We start from the raw sequence: 25,084 nt of genomic DNA, 5'->3' as shown, positions 1-25,084 counted from the left end.
CTGTAGAATATTACTTAGATCTGTTAAAATTTAAATTATTATTAAGTATTTATATTCATTTTTACATTGTAAATTTCACGATAGTACATGTATATACTATATACATTAACAAACTTAAAACATTCAGTTAGACCTGTGAATAATGACCAAATTTGACCCCCCCCCCCCCCCAAAGCTTATTAAACTTTAAAGAAAAGAAAATATGAAAATATAAATGGTCATTACTTTTCAATAAAACTGTAATGGATTCTTGGAAAATATGGTTACATGTATGAAATTAAGGGGAAGAAGGACCCTTAGCTGAAAAATACTTGTCATTCAGTTTTTATGCCCCCGGATCGAAAGATCCCGGGGGTATATTGTTTTTGTCCTGTCTGTCTGTTTATCTGTTTGTCTGTCTGTCTGTTGTCAACTTTAACCTTGCCCATAACTTTTGATTGGTTGGAGCTATGACTTTCATATTTCACATGTGTATTCCTTGTGACAAGACCTTTCTTTGGGTACCATCATATTTGACCTTTTGACCTTGACCTTGGAGTTTGATCCACTTTTGCAAAATTTTATGAGACTTTAACCTTGGCCATAACTTCTGAACAGTTGGTGTTTGGGGTTTCAAACGTCACATGTGTATTCTTTGTGACAAGGCCTTCCTTTGGATACCAACAACTTTGACCTTTTGACCTTGACCTTGGAGTTTGACCTACTTTTGAAAAACTTTAACCTTGGCCATAACTTTTGAACAGTTGGTGCTTAGGGTTTCAAACTTCACATGTGTATTCCTTGTGACAAGACCTTCCTCTGGATATCAACCACTTTGACCCTTTGACCTTGACCTAGGAGTTTTACCTACTTTTGAAAAACTTTAACCTTGGCCATAACTTTTGAATGGTTGGAGCTAGGGCTTTCATACTTCACATATGTAATCCTTGCGACAAGACCTTCCTTTGGATACCAGCCACCACTTTGACCTTTTGACCTTGACCTAGGAGTTTGACCTACTTTTGAAAAACTTTAACCTTGGCCATAACTTTTGAATGGTTGATGCTAGGGCTTTCATACTACACATATGTAATCCTTGTGACAAGACCTTCCTTTGGATACCAACCACTTTGACCCTTTGACCTTGACCTAGGAGTTTGAGCTACTTTTGAAAAACTTTAACCTTGGCCATAACTTTTGAATGGTTGGTGCTAGGGCCTTCAGACTTCACATATGTAATCTTTGTGACAAGATCTTCCTTTGGATACCAACCACTTTGACCTTGACGTTTGACTTTTATTTAAAAAACTTTAACCTTCGTCATAACTTTTGAACAGTTGTATCTAGGTCTTTCAAATTTCACAGTTGTATTCCTCGAGACAAGACCTTTCTTTGGGTATCAACATTTTTTATCTTTTTGCCTGGATTTTGACTTGCATTTGAAGAAACTTTAACCTTCGCCATAAGCTGCCATACGGGGGCATCAGTGTTTCACAAACACATCTTGTTTTTCATATTTTGTATATTTCTAATTAAGTATGTCCCACATATCTTAAAGCAGTTATATCATTAGGTTTCTTACCTTATTTTAGAGATATTGATTGACAAATACTATTTGCCCTACAGTATCTTAGTGGAGTTTTAATTCTTCATGTTTCCGGGCTCTTTACTCTGTCCATAATGGGATTTTTAAAGCATGTATAAAAATATGTAAGTGAACATGTATCTTATAAAATATTTTAGAGTTTGAATAGGGTTTAAAATTCGAAAAAGCAAGTTTCTTCTATCACACTACATCTGGATAGGGAAAATTACGAACTTTTTAAGACAACTTAAACAACAAAAAACGTAATTTACAAAAAATTCTATCGTTCAATATTTTTAAATTTATGTTGAAATTACAAGTCCTTCTAATTATTGATTAACTGTAAAAATTTCGAATGGTGAAGCTGACCTCAATATTGCACAGGGCATCGTTTAAGAGGACATAAGCAGAACAAAAACGTGTCATCTTTACAATTCTCTAGTACGGGAAAAACCATCTATGACGTCACACGTAAGCTAAATAAGCGAAATAAGATATACCTATACAAGATTTCCGTCATCAGCCATGCAAAAATAATTTTTGTGTTCCCCGTTTCTCAAAATATTTTACATATACTGATTATGACCTGTTTTTACATAATAATACTGCCCCTGTATTCACCGAGTATGATCTTGCTGTACTGACAGATCGTGTATGACGTCACCGACGAATTGGACACACAGTTTAGGAAAACAGAGGAGTGGATCAATCTTTTTCATAATTTGTTAATGTTTGCAAGAATGTGAAACTTTTCTTTTTTTTTAATATTAGATGGTAATTAAAGAAAGAAAATTGTCAAAAAATTACACAAGAACTGATGCTTTAATCGTTTTGCACTTATATAAACGGAGACTATGACGTAGTTAGAGTCATGTGACCATGTGTCCTTCATCCCCTTAAATATACTATGATTCAATGCAAATTAAACGAACTTCGACATGATTTAGGCATTTGATTGTTTTGTGGTGGTCTTGGAGGTACTGGGCACGAATTGCCCTGCTACCTCCAACCACGTGGTACACGACACGCACCTGCCGTGACGTGTACCTATACTCGCTCTCTTTTTCTGTTATCTGCTGCAGAGTACAGACGTGTCTCTGTCAGCTCCGTCATTATTGTATTTGTATATTTATATATAGTATATAGCGGGCACTAATAAATCGCGTATTTTATCCTAGTGTTTTCTCTGTTCCGCCATCACCGTACTTAGGTATAAGTAGTATAGTAGAGAAACGCTATATTGGTGCGGCGTACCAGGGTATTTTAGTTTAACTGCGGGGTAATACCTAGCCCGCACGTGTAAGTGCCCGTCGCCATTTTGGATATTTTCCGAGATGTAGGACAGCAGTATTTGTTTTATTTTATTTTGTATATACGTTTATACTTGCGTTTGTTGCTTAGCGAATTAACCGCTTCATGAATGTAAATTTATATTTTGCCGTGTTAGTGGTTGCCGGGCATAATGGACCGTGATTTCAGTTCCTTTGGTTTGGGGAGGGGGGCTTTGAGGCCTAGTGGGGACTGGGACGCTCGTGTTGGGGGAAATGACCAAGAGGGTTTGGGGAGTACACCGGGAGGGCGCAGTCCGCGGGAAGTCCCGCCTTCCGGAAGCGTGAGGTTTGCTCCGGGTGTGTGTAGCACACCGATGCCCCAGGGGGAGGGTGCCCCGGATGTCACCCGGTATGGGGGCGGAGACATGTCGCTTACACGGGAGGCTGATTCTGATGGGTCGTTGGAGACGCCCGGTTTCCAGCAGTTTTATTCCCTGCTCCAGGAACGACAGACTATTCTGGAGGGGGTCGTTGACCGAATTCAAGGGGAAATGGGTCAAGTTAAAGGAAATATTACACAAGTTCAGGGTGACCTTGGTGCGGTTGATAGCAGGGTAGACAGCCTTGATCAGGATGTAGGGGCCCTGCATGGAGACATTGGTCTATTGCGCACAGACATGACCTCTCAGATGGGATCCGTGGAAAAGAATATGGGTTCTATGGAAAAGAATATGGGGACTCGGGTAAGTGAAATAACTCGAATGCTTGCGGGAATGATGAAGTCTGACAAACCGCAGACAGTAACTAAACCGCAGGAGCTCAAGGTCACTGCCAGTCCGTCTGTAACGACTAGTAGCCAGGGGAGTCCCTGGGTTACTAGCTCATTGCCAGAGCAGTGTCTTCCCGTTGAGCAGCCCGTAGCTAGTTTGTCGAGTCCCGGACCCGTTTCTATCCATAATTCTGAAGTCACGTCTGTTTCCGCATCTCAAGGTCAGCCACTTTCTTCAATAGGCTACAGTAGTCTTGGCTCGGCCTTGTCGAGTACTATTACATTTGGCTCGTTCTTATCAGGGGTCACAATGAGTGGGGGGTATCCTAGACATCCCAGCATAGGCCCACCCGTCCCGGGTCATGTTGCTGGGGGTATGGGCATGCCAGTTACAGCACCCACGGCATCTGTGTATTCTAGTGCAGCTAACTTGGGTAGTCAGGGCTCTGGCTACTATGGTGGGTTGGTTGGGCAGTCGGCGGCACTAGGGGGAGGACAGTCATTTGTACCTGGAATTGGGGGGTGGTCTTGGGTAACTCAAGGTCACACTTTAATGACTACTGCAGATATATCCCAGTTTCCGAGTTTAATTCCTCCTGGTACTCGGAGTAGCGTGAGTAGGAATATTCCAGCTGAAATAAAGTGGATTAAGTACAATGGGGATGTAGAGTGGGGACCATTTTATTCAAAGTTTTCTGCTATCGCTGAATACCATCAGTGGGGTGACCCCGATCGTCTGTTTGCCCTAAGTTTGACATTGGAGGGGGCAGCGCTCAAGTTCTTCGATATCCTGCGTCGCAAGGGGGCCCTGTTAAGTTTCCGAGAAGTTGTCCTCCGGATGGAGAAGAGATTTGGGAAAAGTTCCTTAAGGGCAGCCTCACAGCTGGAATTCAGCTCGATAGCCCAAAGCCAGAAGAAACCATGGAACAATGGGCAGATAGAGTCATGGACACTGCCCAGAAGGCCTTTGGTGGCGGAACCTCGCCAGAAATATTCCAGGAGCAGCTCATTGTTAGATTTGCTCTTGGCTGCAGTGATGGTGAGGCGGGTCAACAGTTGATCAACAATCCCCCATGTACTCAGGCGGAGGCAATAAAAAGAGTAAAAACTTACCAGTTAAGCCGCCGAGCAGTGGTTCGTCGCCCACGTGCTGTGAGGTCCGTTTCTTACAGAGCGGGACCGTGAAGGACGGAGAGAATCTCGCTCGCCCCCTGCTCACCGACGTAAGCTCTCGGACTCTGAGTGCCGAGATAAGTCAGAGGACCGGAAAACTGGTACCACTCACGACTCTAGGGAGAGAAGTAGGGGCCGAAGCCCAACTCATAAACCTATAAGGGGGAAATCAGCGAGTCAAGGACGCTCAAAGAGTTCAGGGACAGTAGTTTGTTATAAATGCAAAGAACCGGGACACATACGGCGGAATTGTCCGCGTAGGAGCAACCCAGAGTCCCTGTGCTCGTGTCTGAAAAAATCTGCCGAGACTAGGTCTATGGAGCGTTCATCTAATAGGGTGACCTTGTCTGATACTCCAAATGTCAAGGCCACTTATGTTATTCCCTCTATAAGGTCAGGTAGTCAAAGTATAGGCTCAGGTGCGTGGCGTATCCCTATACAGATAGGAGGCCAGCAAATTAAGGCGACAATAGATACTGCAGCTGACATCACGATAATCTCGGGGGAGGTGTACAAGTCATTGAGGCCGCAGCCCGATAATGTTAGGGACACTAATGTCAGGCGAGGGGGCCGGTATGACCGCCCAGTACCTCGGATCTTCGCATCGAGGATTATGATTTTGTTCACCCGATTTATGTTGGCCCCTTACAAGACAAAATGCTTTTGGGAATTGACTTCCTACGTGCACACGGTGCAGAAGTTTCCTGTGAAGCCGGTATATTAAGGGTCAAAGGCATTAATACGATTTTTGCTTTGAGTGCTGATGAGACAGTGCCAGTACTCGATGCGGTTTCAGTCCGCAGAGTGCGGGTCCCTCCGCACACTGCCCAAGTTATCGAGTGCACCCTTAGTTCCGATATGCCAGAATTTATGCTGGAACCAGCCAGTATATTTCCGCCTGGTATAGTAGCTTTCGCGGACATATAATGCCGCAGGAAATAAGACCAAGCTATGTATCCTAAACCTGACCGACAGAAGTCATATAATCAAGACTGGTACTACAGTAGGGGAAGCTGCGCCTGCTATGTCTGTTAAGAGTACCGATCCCACAGTGCGCCGCATGTCAGCGGAGGGGGAGACTAGTTATAAACACATAGCCCCACTCTTAGATCAGTTAGGTAAGAGTGCGCCTGTGGAAGTGAAGTCTCAGGCTGTAGAGCTAGTTAAAGAATTTGCTGATGTCTTTGCTGTAGATGACCTTGAACTCGGAAATTTTTCCGAGATAGAGCATCGTATAGATACTGGCGATCCACTTCCCGTTAAACAGCGGATGCGCCGCACTCCTGCTGTGTTCCAGGGGGAGGAAGAGGGTCATCTAGACAAAATGTTAGAGGCCAGCCATCTTCTTCAGACTGGGCGTCTGCCCCGGTCCTAGTCGGGAAGAAGGATGGTAGTGTCCGCTGGTGCGTGGGCTACAGAGCCCTGAATAAGGTGACAGTCAAGGACACGTACCCCTTACCACTCATCGAAGAGTGCATGGACACGCTAGCGGGAAACTGCTGGTTTTCTAAACTGGACGCCAATGCGGCCTATTGGCAAATTAAAATAGCTCCGGAAGACCGGAAAAAAAACAGCCTTTATTACCAAATACGGACTATTCGAATTCACAAGAATGGGGTTCGGTCTGTGTAATGCCCCCGCGACCTTCGTTAGGGCCATCAATCTGGTATTGCACAGACTTAACTGGAAAATTGCATTAGCTTTTCTCGATGATGTATTAGTATTGGGGGGTTTCAGCACATACTCACCTTGATAACCTGAGACAAGTGTTTGAGCGATTCCGAGCATATGGTCTCAAGTTTAAGCCTCGGAAATGCGAGTTATTTAAAACTAAAGTAGATTTCCTAGGTAGAACCGTGAGCGAGCATGGAGTCGAGATGGGGGATCAGTACATTGAGGCAGTACGTGACTGGCCTGTTCCTTGCGATGTGAAGGGCGTTGAGCGTTTCTTAGGCTTCGCTAACTATCACCGTAGTTTCTCGAGAATTGCGGCTCCGCTGTACGCGGTTACCGGAAAGAGTGGTTTCCGGTGGGGGGCTGAACAACAAAGCGCCTTCGAGGAACTTATCCAATTAATGACCAAACCCCCAGTACTTGCTATTCCGAACAGTACAGGTCACTTCATTCTGGATACTGACGCCTCGGATCATGCCGTAGGCGGGGAACTTAGTCCAGAATGGAAGAGAGCGAACAATTGGGTATGGCAGCGCAGTGCTGTCATCTGAGCAGCGCAGGTATTGCACTACTAGAAAGGAGTTATTGGCGGTAATCAAGTTCACTAGACAATTCCGCCCATTACCTGCTGGGCAGGGAGTTCACAGTCCGGACAGACCACAATAGCCTGATCTGGCTGATGAACTTTAAGCATCCGCAGAATCAGATTGCTCGCTGGTTAGAAGAGCTGAGCCAGTACAATATGTGGATAGTCCATCGCCCAGGCAAGAAGCACGTGAATGCCGATGCGCTGTCTAGAGACATACCAGACACATGCCAGAGTTACTCTCGCCATTTTCACAGTATTTGTGTTTTTACATACTCACTTATGTTATAATTGCACTCTGCATCAAAATATATGATTAAACCCTCAACAATTATGACCAAATTGTGACAAAATGGTACCCCTAACAAGTTAAATGATATATAACACTCCCATGTTCTAGACAATAAAAATATTAAAGATTTACTACCTAAAATATGGGGTATATTTTGCGTTATGCTGTTGCAGCTGAAAAATGGCTTTGTTTTCCAGTTTTTGTTTCAGGAGATTTACAATAGAAACTCTTAGTTATAGATGTCAAATCATTGTGAAATTATCCCTCTTTTATATGCAAATTACTGTATGTAAATCAACAAAATATTAGCGAAATAATGTTTAAATATGTGAAAATGCAGATACGTTATGAAATTTAATAAAATTCTACTGTTTGAACTTGCAGTTTAAAAAAAATATATGTTAATGCATTACCCTTACTTTAGGTTCATTTTAAAATTAGAGTTAAATGATAAATGAAACAATAAAGAAAAGTTTGAGTGGATTCTTCGAAACTTTAGAAAATGACACATTTTCTTCTTACTGGCATAAAAATGTCCCAAAATTCTGTAGTGTTCGCAACATGTGCTTATTCTGGAATGCATTATGAATTATATTTCTTTTATTTTACGTGTAAGAGGCCAGTACAGCTACTAATCTATCTACCAAAAAATAGCAGACTTTGGCTCAGTGTTGCTTGGAATTCTGGCAAATATATTGTGTTTTGTAGAGTCCGCAACGCTGTAGAGTCCGCAACAGCTTTTTTAAATTCACAGTTTCTTCAAAGAAATGTAACATGATTTCAATTGATCATCACTATAATTGTCCAAATATTCAATACAAATATGTAAGGTTACAAAACTTAGTGGAACTATAACTTCATACTTTGAATAACACCCATAACGACTTGTTTATACATAATATTCAAAATCTTTCAATTGTCAGTCTTATGTTATATATTGAAAGTTAATTTTCATGTGGTATTTAAAACAGAATAAGTGGAAACTAAAGAATATATCAAGATGTTAATTGTTAATTAATAAGTCTAGTTCTAATTAATACAGTTGTGTTGCGGACACTACAGTAATAACTATATACCACATTCATTTATTATTTTCACTTTTTATTTCATTAAATATTTTTGAAATGTAAAACACTTCTCTGATATTTTGCTCCTTTGATAATACAATTAGTTAACTGGATTAAGATAACAAATGGTGATTTTTGTACAAGATAACACTTCAAACTTACTGGTATATATATGGGTTTTAATTTCCAGGCCGGATAGCCATTTTTGACTAGCCTTCTTTATTTCCCTATAATATAACACCATTTACTGTACATACAGAACTAGTTAGAGATTAAGATTTTCAGTTTACTCCATTAAAACCAAATATGGTGTCATATAGCAATATTTCAATATATTGTAGTGGCCGCAACAATTTCAATACTGAAAAAAAAAATTATGGATGCCTCAGTAAATTCTTTAATTCATTGAATTTATCTATAAAACTATTTGTTATAACTTCTTTAATTTTATTAAAATATGTAAAATCATAGACATTTTTTAAAAACTGCAAAACAATTATACATCAAGAAATAATGAATGCTCCTTGTTATGTGGTTATTTTCATCTCAATAAACCACATTCTGCATCTTTTTATATGGTACATTTTCAAGAGTTGATCCTGTGGTATATAATTCAGCCTAGAAATGAACATTTATCAAGAATTATTTTCATAAAAATGACAAAAGATTATTCTTACGGTTACTTGTAGTGTCCGCAACAAAAATGCTATGCATTTTCAAAGGTAGACAAGATACAAACGAAGATATCCAGGGTGTTATGACAAATGTATTTGAAATTTAGAAGTATTCAATTTTTAATTTTCACATGATAATTATATAGGTCTTGTGTGTGATTGTAAAGGTAGATAAACTTAAAGAAGGGAGATAAATTAGGCAAAAAAATTAGCAAGTCATTAATGTGAATAAAATTTTTGTTTTCAAAGAGAACCATAAGATTTTTCTTTTATTTCACTGCAATTAGGTACATAATCGAAACCCGCAAGAAGTTTGGAATAAATAAATATCTTTAATATTTTATTTTAGACATAACAGGTGTAATGTAGTGTCCGCAACACAAGGTCTCGCCCAAAATTTTACTTCGCATAACTTTTATTGTAAGAATGCTTATATAAAAAAAATTTGGGACTCATTTGCATAGGTATTGTACTTTCTAGAAAACATGTCAATAATGTGCTGTTTGACTTTTTATTTTTTGGTCCAAGTGCAACACAATTAGCACAAATACTGTGAAAATGGCGTCTACTAAAATCAGAGTCGAAGATTTGCCATGTGGCGGATGCAGGTACTGCCGCCGAGCACATGAGCACTGGCATTACTTTAATACCGAAATTGACGATGTAATTCCACTTTCTCAGCTCTTTGAGGAATCGCCTGTTAGAGCTGGGAATCAGTCCGCTGAGGGGGGGGGGGTAATTATGAGATGTTTGATCCTACTCTCCGTCAGACTATTGTGACAAATACGGAAGATGTTTCGTTGGCAGCAGGTGCCCCCGAACTTCCGAGTTTTGAAATCTCTGTCAATGGGGTGTCGTTTAAGTCCCGAGATCGAGGAAGTGAAGCCTCAAGTTTGTCAGGTATCTCAGGGTGACACTGCGGGAATTTCTCTATCATCTTACAGTCCCGCAGATATGGCTCATAAACAGAAGTCAGATGAGGCCATGGTTTACCTGAGACAGTACTTAGAGTCTGAGAGTTTACCTAACGAAAGTGACATGATTATCTGTAGTCCGGAAGAGAAATGTTATCTTCTGGAGAGAGACTGCTTTACACTGGACGATGCAGGTGTTATTTGGCGGGAGAACCGGAAGACTCGGACATGCCTCGTAGACTGTTGGTTCCGAGAAGTCTCAGGTCCGAGGTCATGCACTTGTGTCATGACATTCCGTCGTTCGGTCACCAAGGTATACAGAGAACTAAAGAGAGACTTAATCAACAGTTCTATTGGTGGCGGATGGTCAAGGACATTAAGTTATATGTCAAGACATGCGACATTTGTGCCCGGAATAAGAGGGGTTCTCTGCCGAATAAATCGAAAATGAAAAGCTACCAAGCCGGAAGTCCGATGGAGAGAGTGCACTTAGACTTTCTTGGGCCGCTACCCCGAACAGGTAGCGGAAATGAGTATATACTCATGATGGTAGATAACTTTACCAAGTGGGTTGAGTGCATTCCGCTCCCGTCTCAAACAGCGGAGGTCGCGGCCAGGTCAGCCATCAATGATTTCTTTTCGCGATTTGGCTATCCTTATGAAATTTTTACAGATCAGGGCCGTAATTTTGAAAGTGAGCTTTTCTGTAAAATCTGTACAATGTTAGGTATTCATAAGGCCCGGACCACGCCATACAGACCTTCCGGGAATGGCCAAGTAGAACGGTACAACCGCACCTTAATGGATGCGGTCTGTTGCTACATAGATGGTCAGCCCAAGACATGGGATAGGTTTTTGGGTCCACTAGCTGGGGCATTGCGGTCGGCGGTGAATCGCCACACCTGATATACTCCAAATCGTCTAATGCTGGGTAGAGAAGTCAACATACCAGCAACCTTGATGTTTTTCCAACCCCCTTCGGAGTCTTTTCAAAATGGGGAGGAGGGTGAGGTTGACAGGTATGTACGTGATCTGGAACAACGTGCAGAGCGCGCATAACATTGCCCGCGATAAACTGAAGGTCGCGCAGAAGGCAATGAAAAGGTCGCATGACATTAAGATCCGTACCCATAAGTTCAAGGTCGGAGATTTGGTGTATTGGCGCCGCAATGCGGGAAAAAAGGTAGAATCTATCTGGAAGGGCCCTGGGGTAGTTATTGAAGCCAAATCCGATACAATATTTGTCGTCAAATCTCGGCGCGATGTCAAGGTCATGCACTATGACAAGCTTAAGAAATGTGAGGCCAGGCAACTTCCCAAGTGGTTAGTTACTTGTCAGAGCAAGTCGCCCGGACAGTCAGTAGGCCGAGATGGGGATACTTCCCTTGGGCGCGACGTGGTTAGACCGCTGGGGACCGCGGACTCAGGGTCAAGTCCTGGGGACCCGGGTAGTGGGTGCAAGTCTAGTCAGCTATAAACCAGCGGAAACAGTAGGTCCATATCTGGGTACCCGGAAACGGGTAAGGGAAAGGTCAGAAAAACCCAAATCGCCCAAACGACCTAGAGCAACTAAGGGGGCTAAGACCCGACAGTATTGTTTATGCCTACAATCCAACCCTAAAGGTTTGATGGTTCAGTACGACAGTTGCCGGGACTGGTTTCATCCCAGGTGTGTGGGTATAAGTGAGGATTATGCTAAATCAGTACCTCAGTATACTTGCCCCGAATGCAGTCCCGTCAGTGTTAGCAATCCCTAGGTTAGGATCCCGCAAGGGTGCGGAAGCATGTGTAGCTGTTTGGTAGCGTGATTGTATATATGTTCTCACTGCTAGGGAAGCAGATCTTTTTAATTATAAAGGGATATTGCCCTGATCTTATGATAGATCCAGTTATCGGTGATATCACGCTAAATATCATGTCTGTCCTGGGCTCGGATATCCGGATCCGGAAGTGGCGACCGAAGATGTCACCGGAGGACCACTTGATGAGAGAGGACAGAGTGGTGGACCCGAGCGGACGCGGAAAAGGGATGCCCAGGACCAGACTGACGTGATGTATCCTGTGAACTGTGATATTATTAACTGTTAATTTGTATTAATTTTATAGTTTTATTATGGACATTAATATGTAATTGATTATGTATAATTGTTTTTAATGTGTTAGGCCCTGCTAGGATTTAATTGTTATATTTTACGTACATTTATAATTTGTCCCATTGTAACGGGCTGGGACGCCCTTTTTCAAAATGGGGAGGAGTGTGGTGGTCTTGGAGGTACTGGGCACGAATTGCCCTGCTACCTCCAACCACGTGGTACACGACACGCACCTGCCGTGACGTGTACCTATCCTCGCTCTCTTTTTCTGTTATCTGCTACAGAGTACAGACGTGTCTCTGTCAGCTCCGTCATTAGGTCTTCCGTTCACAACGGAAGACCTATAGTGATTGTATTGTTTCTTTTTAAGTCTTCCGTTCACAACGGAAGACTTATAGTGATTGTATTGTTTCTTTTTATTATTAAGTCTTCCGTTCACAACGGAAGACTTATAGTGATTGTATTGTTTCTTTTTATTATTATTATTATTATTATTATTATTCCTCCCAAATTTTGTGAGCGCGATTACTCAGAGATGGTTGGATAGATTTTCACAATTTTTCACATGATAGTAGGCTGATACATGAAGTTTATATAAAATTCCGTTTTTTGAAAAATTCACTTCCGGTCCGAAGTTACGGCCGAGTTTCCAATTTTTAAATGGACTTTTGTCCGGAATTTTTCTCGGAAACAGTTTGAGGTAAAGATGTGAAATTAACAGGGGTATTAGATCATGACATTCTCTTTGTTTCGAAGTTATTTTCGTGTGTTTCCGGTACTTCCTGTCCGAACCGGAAGTGAACTTGTGTTGGGTCAATTTTCAACTTTTTTGTTTTTTAATATTTTTTCAAGATATTATTATGTATAACAGAGGTTATTCTACAGATACTAAATATATAATTTGTTTTGAAATCAAATTCCACATTTTTCAGATTTTCGGTACCGTCATTTTCCCTATTTACCTAGTGTGTAGACAATGGGCAAAGAAAGATAACTCTGACTTGTAAGTGAGAATAGAACTTTCGAGATAAAGGCGGAAATAGTATCGATGACGTCAGGGACATATACACTCTCCATATCAAAATATTTAGACGTTCTATATTCACTCTTCAAAATTTAAGAGTACGTTGGTTACCGCTTCCAGTGCATATAAAGTTTGAAGTTGCCAGTGTAGTGTAAGTCTGTATTGACAGTTAATTGATTTACACATGAATATATGTAAAAAAAAAATTACTATATCTGCTAGGTATGTAATTCAAGTAAATATATTATAAGCACTGAATATATATTTATAGTGATGGACAGGCATGCAATTTATCTATCTCGTATAGTAAGTTCGGAATAAAATAGTTACTAAGCCTTCTATAATGCAGACGATTTATCATTCTCTATGATTTGAATGCGAAATTATCCCGATTTCCGAGTTTTATTTTCGATATTAAAAAATATTAAGTACACTTAAAAAGGAACTGAGCGATAGAAATTTGTAATACAGACTGTATTAAAGCCTTGGAAATAAATTGATATTTGTCACTTAAAAGAAAGAAAATCAGTATATACATGTAGATTAGATTTGGTTATTACATGTATTTTTGATAAAAAGTTAAATTATTTATGTCACATGATCTATATTCTATATACCCAAGGAGTTATAAAAGATGTGAAAAGGCGATTCTTGGATTCTTGTCAAATACTCCAGAGTTAAAAAAAAATATGTGAAAATGCGATTCTGTGTGAAATAATGCTACTCTGTAGGTTTCTTTTGAGAAAAAAAAACATGATAAAAAAATTGCACAGGTCCTGTTGATATGTGGGATAAGTATATACATGTACCTGAATGAACACAATTTTATGTAATGATATATAATTATGTACATGCAACTGACGTCCGTACTTTTCCTTATAATTCATAAAACATAAAACTATCTAATTCTTTTGAAGCCCCCCCCCCCCCCCCCGTCTTGATTAATATTTGGAGACGTTCGTGCAGCTAGGCATTTGAATTATATATTCGTTTTAGATTTAAATCTGGAACATGTGAATATAATTACCATTTACATGTATACAGAATTTCATATTCTATAATGGTAGATTTGTCATTATGAAATGTTCAATTTACGTCTGAGAGAGAGAGGGAGAGAGAGATTCCCTCTTAATCCCGATCCTCTTATCTATTTACATAGACCAAAAATTAGTTCTATATCAGTCACACCCATTCTTTATTAAATGTTTTCTGATTTCATAGTCAGTCATGGTCACATTCTGTATATTTTTCTGCTTAAAAAGTATCACACGAAGTGCACGTGTGTTGACTTGTCAATCAAGATCACCCGCGCTGTCTGCACTGCAATAAAATAGCCTGAGTTCGAAATGATCTTGAAGTATGATCTTTAAGTAAATCCAATGCAACAAACTTGTGAAAAAATAAAATAAAATAAAATAAATAAAATATCTCGGTATTATAAACTTCAATTGTGGGACGTGGAGACCGGTCCTTTGGATCCTTTAAATCGAGGTCCCGTGTCGCAGGAGGTGCTGGCACAAAAAAAGATTCCTCACTGATCAATGGCGATAAGTGCCAAAGTATAGGACAAAAATTTGCAGTCTCCACCGGCGAGTGCTGGCGTCTCCATGTGAGTGATAAATTCTCGAGAGGGACGTTAAAGAACAAACAAACAAAAAAAGCAAATTTGAGAATTTATCATATATACACCCGTAGTTGGTGCATCACTTTTATTTAAACTTTGGAAGGATGACCAAGAAAAATTTAATTAGAAATTTTAATGAACTAAGCAAACAACCTACTCATTGTTAACACTTTGACCTGTTTCAAAGAAAGTGGGTCCCAACAGTAACGCACTAAAATCACTTGACTCTGACACAGATTTAGTGTTTCGGTGGTGCAATACGAGGCTTATATTAGAATTTTAAATAGGTAATTAATTAGCTGTGAATTTGCCATCATCGGAAAGACGTGTTACTGACTAAACATTTAATACAAGTATGAAAACGGGCATCTCCAGCGTACGTTTGAATTCTACATATCATTCACATGAATAGAATGGATTGATCATAACACGAGAGTATTTGATTATCTAATACGCTAAATGTTTTTCTTGTCATATAATGTGAGGACTTGACCAGTGTGATAAATGGGCCAAATGATTCTAAGAGAAGAAGATGAATAGTCAATCAATCAATCAATCAATCAATCGATTGCTGAATAATTACTGTAATTGAATAATCTTTCTTATAGGTATGCTGTCAAATCTTAATATTATATTATATTCAAAACTCAGTGACTTTACGTTTAATTTGATACTAACTTAATTCATTATGTTTTTTATAACACCATCACAATTATGCCAGAACATATACACAGTAAAGTTTATGATAGTACGGTGTTCGTTCGTCTGTTTGTTTGTCTTAGAATTGATTGCAAACATTTTTTTTTAAATGCTAATTATCCTTGCTCTATGATATACGTAAATATCTCATAGGTGCCAAATGCATTATACAAGATTGATTATGAAAATCAAAGTACCTTAAGTACTGAAAGGACTTTCCTCCAGTTATTTATTTCTTTCACAGTAAATATGATATGTATGTTTTTTACACAGAAAAAAGCAAATTCTTACAGATTTAGTAGAACGGAAGACTTTTTTGTTGCCATGGCAACAAGAGTCTAGTTATTATTATTATTATTATTATTATTCCTCCCAAATTTTGTGAGCGCGATTACTCAGAGATGGATGGATAGATTTTCACAATTTTTCACATGATAGTAGGCTGATATATGAAGTTTATATAAAATTCCGTTTTTTGAAAAATTCACTTCCGGTCCGAAGTTACGGCCGAATTTCCAATTTTTAAATGGACTTTTGTCCGGAATTTTTCTCGAAAACGGTTTGAGGTAAAGATGTGAAATTTACAGGAGTATTAGATCATGACATTCTCTTTGTTTCGAAGTTGTTTTCGTGTGTTTCCGGTACTTCCTGTCCGAACCGGAAGTGAATTTGTGTTTGGTCAATTTTCAACTTTTTTGTTTTTTAATATTTTTTCAAGATATTATTTTGTATAACAGAGGTTATTCTACAAATACTAAATATATAATTTGTTTTAAAATTGGATTGCGCATTTTCTAGATTTTAGGTACCGTCATTTTCCCCATTTACCTAGTGTGTATACAATGGGCAAAGAAAGATAACTCTGACTTGTAAGTGAGAATAAAACTTTCGAGATAAAGGCGGAAATAGTATCGATGACGTCAGAGACATATACACTCTCCATATCAAAAATATTTAGACGTTCCATATGCACTCTTCTAAATGTAAGAGTACGTTGGTTACCGCTTCCAGTGCATGTATAGTTTAAAGTTGCCAATGTAGTGTAAGCCTGTATTGACAGTTTATTGATTTACACATGAATATATCTAAAAAAAAAAAATAATATATATGCTAGGTACCTAATTCAAGTAAATATATTATAAGCACTGAATATACATTTATAGTGATGGACAGGCATGCAATTTTATCTATCTCGTATAGTAAGTTCAGAATACGATAGTTATAAACTTTCTATAATGTAGACGATTTATTATTCTCTATGATTTGAATGCGAAATTATCCCGATTTCCGAGTTTTATTTTCGATATTAAAAAAATATTACATACATTCAAAAAGGAATTGAGCGATAGAAAATTGTAATACAGTACTGTTTTAAAGCCTTTATAAATAAATTGATATCTGCCACTTAAAAGAAAGAAAATCAATCTATAGATTAGATTTGGTTATTACATGTATATTTGATAAAAAGTTAAATTATTTATGACACATGATCTATACTCTATATACCCAAGGAATTATAAAAGATGTGAAAAGACGATTCTTGGATTCTTGTGAAATACTCAAAGAGTTAAAAAAAAAATATGTGAAAACGCGATTCTGTGTGAAATAATGGTACGCTATATGTTTCTTTTGAAAAAAAAAAAAATGATAAAAAAAATTGCACAGGACTCTTGATATGTGGGATAAGTATACCTGAATGAACACAGTTTTATGCAATGATATATAATTATGTACATGCAACTGACGTCCGTACTTTTCCTTATAATTCATAAAACATAAAACTATCTAATTCCTTTGAAGCCTCCTCCCCTCCCCCCCCCCCCCCGTCTTGATTAATATTTGGAGACGTTCGTGCAGCTAGGCATTTGAATTATATATTCGTTTTAGATTTAAATCTGGAACATGTGAATATAATTACCATTTACATGTATACAGAATTTCATATTCTATAATGGTAGATTTGTCATTATGAAATGTTCAATTTACGTCTGAGAGAGAGAAAGAGAGAGAGGGGGGGAGAGAGAGATTCCCTCTTAATCCCGATCCTCCTATCCATTTACATAGACCAAAAATTAGTTCTATATCGGTCACACCCATTCTTTATTAAATGTTTTCTGATTTCATAGTCAGTCATGGTCACATCCTGTATATTTTTCAGCTTAAAAAGTATCACACGAAGTGCACGTGTGTTGACCTGTCAATCAAAATCACTTGACGCTGTATGCAATGCAATTAAGTAGCCTGAGTTTGAAATGATCTTGAAGTACGATCTTTAAGTAAATCTGATGCAACAAACTTGTAAAAAAAAAATAGAATAAAATAAAAAATAAAATATCTCGGTATTATGAACTTCGATTGTGAGGACGTGGAGACCGGTCCATTGGATGAGATCGTATAAATCGAGGTCCCTTGTCGCAGAAGGTGCTGGCATAAAAAAGATTCCCCACTGCTCAATTGCGATAAGTGCCAAAGTATAGGACAAAAATTTGCAGTCTCCACCGGCGAGTGGTGGCGTCTCCATGTGAGTGAAAAATTCAAAAATTCTGGAGAGGGACGTTAAACAACATACGTATAATCAATCAATCAATCAATCGATTGCTGAAGAATTGCTGTAAATGAATAATCTGTCTTATAGGTATGCTGTCAAATCTTGATATTATAACTTTACAAAATTCAGTGACTTTACGTTTAGTGTGATACTAACTTAATTCATTATATTTTTTTATAACACCATCACAATTCTGTTAAAATATACACACAATGAAGTTTATGATAGTACGGTGTTCGTTCGTCTGTTTGTTTGTCTTAGAAATGATTGCATACAATTTTTTTTAAATTGCTAATGATATACGTTTATCTCTTATAGGTGCCAAATGTATTATACAAGATTGATAATGAAAATCAAAGTACCTTAAGTACTGAAAGGACTTTTTTCCAGTTATTTTTTTCTTTCACAGTAAATATGATATGTATGTTTTTTACACAGAAAAAAAAGCAAATTCTTACAGATTTAGAAGAACGGAAGACTTTTTTGTTGCCATGGCAACAAGAGTCTAGTTATTATTATTATTATTATTCCTCCCAAATTTTGTGAGCGCGATTACTCAGAGATGTTTTGATAGATTTTAATAATTTTTCGGTGGATGATAGGTTGATATGTGAAGTTTATATAAAATTCCGTTTTTTGAAAAATTCACTTCCGGTCCGGAGTTACGGCCGTATTTCAAGTTTTAAAATGGAATTTTGTCCGGCGTTTTTCTCAGAAAGGGTTTGAGGTAAAGATGTGAAATTTACGGGAGTATTAGATCATGACATTCTCTTTGTTTCGAGGTTATTTTCGTTTGTTTCCGGCACTTCCTGTTCAAACCGGAAGTGAATTTGTGTTTCGGTCAATTTTAGACTTTTTTGTTTTTAAACATATTTTCAAGATATTTTTAGGCGCAATAGAGATAGGTCCGTAAATGCCAAATATATAATTTGTTTTGAAATCAGGTCACCTGTTTTATAGATTTCAGCTACTTTCGTTTTCCTTTTAAAAATCAAGGTACTAAAAGTACTGATAGCGCATTTCTTACTTTAACTTACATGAAGGTTATGTTTACATGTTTCTCTGCATACAAAAATCAATACATACAGCACCATATATAAGAATGAAGACTATATTTAATCGTAGTAAATATCAAAGTACCTGAAGTACTGAGAGGACTGTTTTAGATACCCAATTTTTTCTAACTACAGTGTAGTATAAACAGGCATGTTTTTCTATACATAAAAATCAATGCATACAATAAGTTACCTATGGAAACTATTTTCATTAGCCAGTAAAATTCAAAGTACCGCAAGGACTGAAAGGATATTTACTATTCTTTTTCGACTTATATATAGATGTTTCTCTAAATGCAAAATTCAATTCATACACTTCATGTATTATAATTTCTTATGTTTATATATAAGGACGGTGGATACTTTCATTTTTGTAGTGAAAATCAAAGTACTGTAAGAACTGAGAGGTTGTTTTCTAGATACCACCCCCCCCCCCCCATTTAAATTTAAAATAGTTTAAATATACTTCTACTAATGAAAAAAAAACATGCTTGCAATATCTTATATAAGGACAACAGATACATTCATTTTTGCAGTTAAAATCAATGGACTGCAAGTACCGAAGGGACAAATTTTAGATTCTTTACAACTTATTTCATACTGTACACGTTTTTCTACATAAAAAAATCAATGCAAACGGTATCATATAGGAACGGAAGACCTTTTTGTTGCCATGGCAACAAGAGTCTAGTTAATTATTGTATTTGTATATTTATATGTAGTATATAGCGGGCACTAATAAATCGCGTATTTTATCCTAGTGTTTTCTCTGTTCCGCCATCACCGTACTTAGGTAATAAGTAGTATAGTAGAGAAACGCTATAGTTTTATTGATTTCAATTTTATCAAACAAATCGAGTTGACACTGTATTGTTAGATTATGTAATCCTCCTTTCTTTAATACCTCATATAATACTTATGTTGCCTTTTCAGCTATTTTCTTTTCTTTTCTTTTCTTTTTTTTTTTTTTTTTGCTATTTTAAAAGAGCCGGATTTACATAATACGAGTACAACTCCCAAATAGTTAAATTCTGTTACTACTTCAATGAACTTATCATCATACTGCATTTGTAAATTTTGTGCACGTCAACCTTGACTAAATATTAATATTTTCAATTTTGCAAATTTTTTTTAAATTACATTTTTTGCAATATTTACAGAAGCTATATAGTTGTTTTTGTAGTTCTTCAGAAGATTCTGCCACCAGTATAGTGTCAACTGCATATAGAATTGCAAACACATCTCTGCTATAGTTGATAAACTTTCAAATCATGTAAATCGTTTAGATACATAGAAAATAAAAATGATGACATTTTTAGCTCTACTGGTCAGAGACCAGAAGAGCTTATGCGATAGTAATGTGTCCGTCGTCCGTCCGTCCGTCCGTCTGTCTGTCTGTCTGTCTGTAAACAATTTTTAAAAATGCTACTCCTCCTACAGTTTTGGTCTGATTTCAATATAACTTGGCACACAAGTAGACTACACTAAGATACATAATTCTGTGTATCGGTTTTTGATTTCGATGAACGGTGTTGCCATGGTTACTAAAAATAGAAATTTCTGTGAAAAACATTCAAAATGCTACTCCTCCTACAGTTTTGATCTGATTTTAGTATAACTTGGCACACAAGTAGACTATACTAAGATGCATAATTCTGTATATCGGTTTTTGATTTCGATGAACGGTGTTGCCATGGTTACTAAAAATAGAAATTTCTGTGAAAAACATTGAAAATGCTACTCCTCCTACAGTTTTGATCTGATTTCAATATAACTTGGCACACAAGTAGATTATACAAAGATGCATAATTCTGTGTATCGGTTTTTGATTTCGATGAACGGTGTTGCCATGGTAACTAAAAATAGAAATTTCTGTGAAAAACATTCAAAATGCTACTCCTCCTACAGTTTTGGTCTGATTTCAATATAACTTGGCACACAAGTAGACTACACTAAGATACATAATTCTGTGTATTGGTTTTTGATTTCAATGAACGATGTTGCCATGGTAACTAAAAATAGAAATTTCTGTGAAATATTTTCAAAATGCTACTCCTCTTACAGTTTTGGTCTGATTTCAATATAACTTGGCAAACAAGTAGACTACACTAAGATACACTATTCTGTGTATCGGTTTTTGATTTCGATGAACATTGTTGCCATGGTTACTAAAAATAGAAATTTCTGTGAAAAACATTCAAAATGCTACTCCTCCTACAGTTTTGATCTGATTTCAATATAACTAATGGCACACAAGTAGACTATACAAAGATGCATAATTCTATATATCGGTTTTTGATTTCGATGAACGGTGTTGCCATGGTTACTAAAAATAGAAATTTCTGAGAAAATCATTCAAAATGCTACTCCTCCTACAGTTTTGGTCTGATTTCAATATAACTTGGCACACAAGTAGACTACACTAAGATACATAATTCTGTATATCGGTTTTTGATTTCGATGAACGGTGTTGCCATGGTTACTAAAAATAGAAATTTTCCTTGAAATACCTTCAAAATGCTACCCCTACAGTTTTGGTCTGATTTTAGTGTTACTTAGCATACAAGTAAACTACACTAAGATACATAATTCTCTGTACCATTTTCGGATTTTGATGAATTGTGTTGCCATGGTTACTAAAAATAGAAATTTTCTTGAAATACTTTCAAAACGCTACTCCTCCTACACTTTTTGTCTGATTTCAGAATAATGTGACATACAAGTAGACTACAGAGATACATAATTGGTGTTATTGTTTTTTGATTTTGTTGAATGATGTTGCCATGGTTACTTAAATCAAAATTTCAGTAAAATTGTTTTTAAAGGCTACTCCTCCTACAGTTTTAGTCTGATATAATAATAAATCTTGCCAAAAAGAGACTAAACCAAGGATCATTATTCTATTTATTGCTGTTGCAAAGTTTCAAGTCCAAGTGCTACTTTTATCTTCCTTTATAAATACAACCAGTAGAGCTACAGTCTCATCAGAGACTTCTGGTTTTACCCTGTCTAACACCATTTGCACATTGAAAAAATTCTGATTGTTCTTAAATTATAAACAATTCTGGGTTTTATCTGGCTGTACATATTTAAAACAAGCATTCTGAGAGTAACGCATTAGCAATACTATAGTCCCCTACCGGCAAGTGTAATCGGATTCCCGTTAAAAATTGAAAATGCCATAATTCCGTCAAAAATCCTTGAAGCGGAACGAAATGTAAACTTAATCTATAACTAATCAAGGTAAAGTCACATACCAAAAATCAGCTCAAAATCTGCAAGCGTTTAGAGAAAAATTGCGGAAAACCCTTAAAAATTGAAAAGGTCTCAATTCCGTCAAAAATCAATGAAGCGAAACGAAATGCAAACTTGATCTGTAACTCATCAAAATACACTCACATACCAAAAATCAACTCAATATCTGCAGGCATTTAGGAATTTTTGCTGCATCTATGTATATCTTATTTAATTTTTTCACAATTTCATCTTGTTCTGTTTACGTCTAACAATGTTAAAACTTGATTTAATTGACCAGTATCAATAGACTTTACATATATAACCTTAGAAGGATCCCATGGTTTGATTTTTTTTTTTTACACATTCAGCCATTGTATTTGAACAATTCAAATCGATATTACATTGCAACTCTAAATACAAGACAATAGGCACATGAAAAATCTGAAAATAATTTGCTTTGTTCAAGTACTTGCATATTCAAGACATACATGTATTTATTAAGAAAATAGCCACAAAGAAAGTAGTCTACAGTGCTTGAACCTTTACACGTTACCTCTCCTAATGAATTATCGCCAATACGTCCGTTTACAATTAACAACTTATTTAATTTACACATTTCTAATAAAATTTACCATATGAATTCTGAACTTTGTCTTTACTGTTTCTTTCTCACCTATTGTTTATAGAAACAAGCATTCTGAGAGTATTGCATTAGCAATACTAGTCCCCTACCGGCAAGTGTAATCTGGTTCCCGTTAAGAATTGAAAATGCCATAATTCCGTCAAAAATCAATGAAGCGGGACGAAATGCAAACTTGATCTATAACTAATCAAGGTTAAGTCACATACCAAAAATCAGCTCAATATCGGAAAGCATTCAGAAGAAAATTGCGGAAAACCCTTAAAAATTGAAAAGGCCGTAATTCCGTCAAAAATCAATGAAGCGGAACGAAATGCAAACTTGATCTGTAACTCATCAAGATACACTCACATACCAAAAATCAGCTCAATATCTTTAAGCGTTTAGGAAAAAAGTGCGGAAAACCAAGTGGGACAGACAGACAGAGGGACAGACGGACAGACAGACAGCTAGACAGACGGACGGACAGACTCAGAGGAAACCTATAGTCCCCTCCGGTTTCACCGGTAGGGGACTAAAAATTCATTTTCCATGATTTCAAAGATTTCACAAAATTGACCTTTTTTTTTCATTATCAACGCCAAAGATTTCGATATCTGTTCCGGTTCGAGCATTGTTGAAGTCACCTGCTAACATAACATATTTGTCATCAGAAAGCTAATTATATGCTAGTAATATACTTCCATAGTTTACTCTACCATATCTAATTTTGTTTTTCATTTCTATTTCAAAACCTTCGATTTCAATTATATTTAAGTCGTCTGTTTTTGTTTCCTGAAAATAAAGATATCGTATTTCTTATTAGCTCATGAAGTTCTGGGTAATTAAATTTTCTCCGACGTTTGTTGGACGAGCTTCGATGTCTATTAGGGGTACGATGGAAGTGCCTCGGCGGTTCAATTGGTTCTGCATTCTCTGGGTGGTATTCCGTTAACATATAGGATGTCCTTAACCAATTTCACGTTTTCTCTGAGTTGTTTCTCCTTCATCGTGGGGTAAAGGCTTTCCCTGGCTTGTTCAATTTCTTCCGGAAATTGGCGGTTTATAAAATAAAATTATTTGGAAGGGTTTGCCCTTCAACTTTGTGGCGCATTGGAGTACGTACTCAAGCTCACGTTGGTAGATAAACTTTGCAACGATTGGTCGATTATATATTTGGTGTATTGTTTTTCTTTCCAAATCTGTGAATACTTGACTGTGAATTCGATGTTAAATTCGATTTCAAGGTCTTGTGCTTAGAAATCTCCCAGTATCTCTTCTGTGTTCTTTGGATCGATGATTTGATCTGACATTTCTTCAATTTTTCCCCCAGATAACTCCCCAAATTCAATCTCTCTCTTAGATGTGTATTGCACAATTTTGGCTTCCATATCATCGAACATTATTTTTCATATCTTGCATTTTATTTTCGGACTTCCCTACTTGCTCTTTTATCCCATCGAATACATTGCTCATCCCCTGTAGATTTTCATGGAATTTTCTGTGTGTTCGATTAATTGAACTTATCTCTTGCTCCATAGAATTAACTCTGTTGGAAAGGCTTACTTCTTCACACATTTCGTCAACTTTCTTAAGTATGTATTCAATTTTCTTTTCCTGGTATCAATAACTGTGCCCATGCTATTAAACCGTTCATTTATTGAATTCCCCATATTTTTCACAAGCTCATATAGTTTCTCTAAAGTGATTTCCTTTTCATTCGATTCTTCACTCATATAATATAGCCCTAGCCTCTCCCATTAAGCTCACATTTTCTGTTTCAGTGGACATTATACAAATGGTGCCTGTTTTGGAGGGTAACAGTTGACGCGTGGGTTGACATTGGTTTTCCTTGGGGTGTCAATTTCAACTGTTACCCTCCAAAACAGGCACCATTTATTTTAATATAATTTAGGATGTAAGCAACAAAATTCGTCGATCGTCTTTACGTTCACGTTTAGAAAGCTTTCAAACCCCCCGCTTCTATTTTTCTCAAAAAAAAAGCTTCGGAAAAAAAGAAGAAGAAAGATTTACCGACCTATATTGTTTGTTTGATACTCAAAGAGTCCTTTATCATCTAAAGTTTCGTTATTTCTGCACTCGCAAGCATGTTTCGTCTGTCGTTTTTTTGTTTTCAAGTAAGCTACATTGGATGCAAGCTTTTATTGACGTCAAGTTTATTCGGCTTCTTTCAAACGCAC

The 25,084-nt window shown here is 37.3% G+C and overlaps 1 protein-coding gene across 1 annotated transcript in view; it reads left to right on the top strand.

The window, feature by feature from the left end:
• LOC133196115 (N-acetylneuraminate lyase B-like) overlaps nt 1–25,084 on the top strand; it is a 42,429-nt gene that overhangs the window by 16,210 nt on the left and 1,135 nt on the right. The window lies entirely within an intron of this gene.

Source organism: Saccostrea echinata, unplaced genomic scaffold (genome assembly GCF_033153115.1).
Source record: "Saccostrea echinata isolate AGI-Se365-2 ecotype Australia unplaced genomic scaffold, CSIRO_AGI_Sech_v1 ptg000030l, whole genome shotgun sequence".
Taxonomy (NCBI): Eukaryota; Metazoa; Mollusca; class Bivalvia; order Ostreida; family Ostreidae; genus Saccostrea; species Saccostrea echinata.
The sequence above is the reverse complement of the archived record's forward strand: the minus strand, read 5'-3'. Positions and strand labels throughout refer to the sequence as shown.